Below are 4,859 nucleotides of genomic sequence, written 5' to 3'. Positions count from 1 at the left end.
TAAATCTCTGCTTCCATTAAAAAAAAAAAAAGTTTCTAGCTCTTAGGGTTGCAGAGTAAAGTTTGAAAATGTGATTAAACGCAAAGAACAAAACCCTGCATTTCACTGTTTTTAACATAACTGATTAGTTTTTAAATCTCATGCCATTTTGGGGACTGGACTCATGATTTTTCAACAATTGAGGTTGGTGATACTGGAATTTTTGCTCTCAACCGTTTCAGGTTGGTTCCTCTGGGGCCTCCTGGACATCCAACCACAGCAGAAGTCTCTACTTTGTCACTGTTGATCGTAGTAAAGTTAACAGTGCTGGCATTTGAACTTGTTACAATTGAACCAGAGTTCTAGAGAGGAATGGATTGATTAGCACCTTTCAGCAGCATTGTCTGAGTGTGTCTGAAGCTCAGGAGCAGCTGTCTCAGGTCACACCACCTCACATTCATAAAGAGGAGGGCTGGAAATTTAATTTTGGTTTTAAATGAAAATCCATTTAAAAAAAGAATCAGCAGCCATGAAAGAGACGAAACCCTCATCTGCCATGGAATTGCCATCTCTGGCCGGGTTCATTAAATAGCAGCAGAAGCTGGAGATTTTTGCATAATTACATTCATGGCATTAGTTAAATTCTCTATTCAGTCAAAAACAGGACAAGAGAAATTGATTAGTTTAACAGTGGGGTGGAGGTGAAGAAAAAGAAAAAGAAAACCACACCTGCCAGAGGCTGGAAAAGGTTCAATGTATTATCAAAGCATGCACACTGGAAGAGTATTCCTAGAACTCTTAGCAGAGCCGGTTGCAATTTCTAACCAGGACCAATTGCTAAAGAACACAGCAAGCTCAGAGATGGTTAAACAAATATACTGGGCAAGAAGAAAGCCAGCCTGTGAATCTTCACTTGTAAAATAAGAGCAGCAAGGGAAAAGCAAGGAGACTCTTGGGAGCAGAGGGAGACTTTAATTCAGCTGTACTTATGCACAATGGTTTTAGCACAATTATACACAGTCCTCGTATAGCAGGAAGGGCTGGCTTTTCACAATGTGGCCTCCAGCTGAAAGCATTGAGTCACTGGCACATGCAATACTGTTGCATGGCACTCAGGGATAGTTACAACCATGAAGTTCATAGAGCACATCTTCTCAAGCAGCACTGTTCGAAATGGTGCAAACCTGTATTATAGACGAGCAAGGCAGTTGACCGTTGCATGAAAGTTGCCATTGACCCTTGCATGAAAGCAGGCTGGAGCAAACAGCCCTTTCTTATCTACACTAGGAGTTACTGATGGCTAGAATCAGGCCCAGAGAAGGTCTAAGCTCCCAAGTCCTGCTCCATCGTGCACTGAGCTCACTGTAAATCCTGGGGTTGTAGAGGCTCCTCTATGGATATTCCAGCACCTTGGTCAGGCATCTGGCATAGTTGTCCCCAGGACATGATAGACAATTGCCCAGGCTTTTCTCCAATAAGGCTTACTGCCATTTCCCCATCCCCTACCATCACACCCCTAGTCACAATGGCCACCACCTCCCATTGTCCCCATGAATTTGAATCCAGGCCACCTTCAGAGAAGATGGCAGCCCGCTGCACCTTCTGGCTTGGACATATAGCTCAGGGGGCAGAAGCTTATTGAGGACCAGAGGACTCTGGAGGAAAAGAGAGGGTGGCAGAGGAATGTGGAGGGAGACTGAGGGGAAAGAGACGAGGGCATAGAAAATATAGGGAAGTAATTGGGGGCAGAACACACTGTGGGGAGCAGAGAGGGAATTTGGGGACAGGACACTCCACCGGGGGGGCAGAAGAGGGTGGTGATAAGGGAGGGGTTTGGAGGAAGATTTAATGGTACATTGCTCAGCCTCAGAGTTGGCAGGGAAAGAGGGGTGTCCTTTTTCAGAGCTCCAGGGATAGCCAAGGGGAGGGTTAAATTGGGATTTTCACTCTGAAATGATCTCACACAAACAGAAGAGAGGGGAACAACAGCCCTCCCCTGCCCCAAGGCTCAGAAATCAGTATGGAGAATAAGGGGATTCATTGCCTTTAAAAACTGGTGCTCCTTGGAGTCTAGCTTCCCAGGCTGTCACATCAGATTTCTGGAGACTGCTGGAGATACAGGCAAAGGGGCCTTGTTGACAGAAAGAGCCGAGTACCATCTCTCTGGAAATCAGGCCCCTTTACGGTGACTCCCGTTGGACACCCAGAGATTACTAGCCACTTGGTAGATCTCGGCCATCATGTTTAAATTTGTGGAACGATCACGGATATCAACACTGGGAACATTTCACACAATGGGCTGGTTTCTTTGATGTCACCTTAGTTCCTCCCTGTCCACCCATAAGTTCCCTCCCCCTGCCCACAAAAATCCACACCCAGCTGATTGTAACATTCGTCAGTTGAACTACACTACTTCCAAGAGAACAGGCTTGAGGTGCTCAAAAAGCAAGCCAAGCAGGCCAGCTCCTTCCAGCGTAGGCGAAGGAGGACTCAGGACGGTAGTGCCTAGCCTTGCGACTGTCACTTCTGCATCTAGTCTGACCTCCTGTACACCAGCTAGGGGATCCCCTGGCACCAGAGACAGGCAGTTGGAGAAAACACTATCTGTCTGTCTGTCCCCAACCCCCACTCTATGTGGTCCCATGAGCAGTTCGGCAATGCTTCTGTTTTCCCTTCCTGAGACAACCTGTCATACGCAAGTGGCCTTTCACAACCAAAGTGAGGGGCCATCCAGTCCCCAGAGAGGGAAGACATGGTGAGGGCATTACTCCAATACATGACTCACCATCCCAGAGCATCTCCGTGTAGCATGAAGTGGCATTGCAGTTACTCTGCCTCAGTTTCCCCACAGCAATCTTCAGTCTACTCCCACCAGAGAGATGTCTTGCCCTCTGGCCAAGTGCCTTCAAAGCCTTTTACCACTTCTGGATAACAGGCCCTGTTAGTCCAAGTCCAAAAACATCAACATGAAAGTGTCCTCTCCATTGCTAGGCTCAGCCTTCAGCCCCCTTTCCAGCAATCGGGCTCCCAGCAGGAACAGGCTGCACCATCGAAGGCCAACTCCTGCGCATCAATCAACTCAACCATTCAGGGCAAGTCTGCCTTTCCACCAAGGGCACCAAGCAGGCCTCAGCCACTTAGCAGCACAAGCCAGCTTTTCACTTCACACTGAACTAGTCTATCCACGCTCCTCCCCCACAGCCAGCCTGGATTGCTGGCTTTCCTCCTCTTCAGCCAGCTCCCCCACAGCTGTTAATCCTTAGGCTAATTGCCCTCACTGGCCACTCCCTCTCCTCAGGGTCGAGCAGAGGACACTTCTCCTGGCTCTTTTCCTCAGCTGGTCCATCCATCCACTTCTAGCAGCTTTCCCTAGGTATTTTCCCTCCTGCGGCTTCTGTCCCACACCTTGCACAGGTGTAGCAAGGCCAGGTTAATCGGCTCCAGGGTCCCTGGCTCTTAAAGGAGCAGGCCACCTGTGGCTCCCAATGCTGGGAAAGTTTTCATCCTTTTTTCCTTACTAGACAGAGCCAAAGCACCTTTAAATCAGGCACACACTCCAGAGGTTGGACTAAATTAAAAGCCAAGGGTGCGATCCAGTCCGTTGGGAGTTTTGCTGTTGGCTTACACAGAGCCGGGATGTCACTCAAAAAGATCTTGTCCCCTGGCTCCAACATCTTCTCCATTTTTCTTCCTCCTCTGCTGGTTTTCCTCACAACAGAGCAGAGACTGCCTGCACCCAGAGACCAAAGCCTCAGGCTAGAGACCCAGGTTAAATGATAATGCTGCTGCAACAGCAACTAACCTCCTGCAACAGGGATTTTTGGTCCCTCTTTGGGAAGTGGGATTCTGAGGAGAAATGGCTTGTGTTTCAGCCAGACAGCTGCATGTGCAACACACACAGGTTTGGTCTCTCCCACACCCACTGGGAGTTGCAGAAGTGGGCTCCTTGTCTCTCCAATGCCCTTTAGACTCTGCAGCGGAAGCTGGTCTTCCTCTTGGCTGCTGCCTAAGCACATAGGCCCCTAAACTCACTCAGCACCTACATTTCCACTGTAAAAGTTTCCTAGACACCTATGTTTCCAACTCTGGGCATGCACACTGCTGCCTCCGTTTAGACAACCAGCCCCCTCTCTCCCGCCTAAGCCCCAGAGCAGTCCACAACCTGGGGGCAACAGACAGAACACCTATCATGCCAACAGGGTTGCTCAGAGGCTGGCCAGCTCCACACAAAATGGCCCAAGGGGGAAGACGCTGACTCCCTCCTAACCTTTAGCTCAGTCGTTAGAGAGAGCCAGGTTCAGATCCCCGCTTTGCCTGACGAGAAGGCATTTGAACAGGGTGCTCCTGCCAGGCTACGGGAGAGTGTCTCAATCTTTCTTGGTGAAACGGTTTCATTTTCAGCTGAATAATGAAATATTAATTGGGCCAGAGGAGACAGCCTGAGACTCACGCTTCAGGCCAGGGGTTAGAACACTCCACTGAGCAGTGGCAGATCCCTGATCAAATCCCTTCAACTCATCAGGCAGAGGGAGGATCCAAACCAGGGTTCCCACAGCCTTAGTGAGTAACCTAAGCATTGGCCTAAAGGTTCTGACAGAGGCCTGTTCCCACCAGCAGCCATTTTGTGTGGCGTCAAACACCTACCTAACTCATTCGCTCTAGAACCAGCATAGCCGGCTAAGCCACCTGCCTCCAGGCAGCTGGGTCCCAGCTGGGGATTGTACACAGATAGATAATTCCCTGCAGTGAGGACTTAGACCCCAAACTCAGAGTGGGGTGAATCCCCCTCTGGCTGGAAGCTCCATTAGGATGCTGCCTTTTGTAGATTGCCTTGCCAGAAACTTCTCTCTCTCTCTCTCCCCATTTGTTGTATAGGGAGC

Source organism: Gopherus flavomarginatus, chromosome 11 (assembly GCF_025201925.1).
Source record: "Gopherus flavomarginatus isolate rGopFla2 chromosome 11, rGopFla2.mat.asm, whole genome shotgun sequence".
In the NCBI taxonomy this organism is placed as follows: Eukaryota; Metazoa; Chordata; order Testudines; family Testudinidae; genus Gopherus; species Gopherus flavomarginatus.
The sequence above is the reverse complement of the archived record's forward strand: the minus strand, read 5'-3'. Positions refer to the sequence as shown.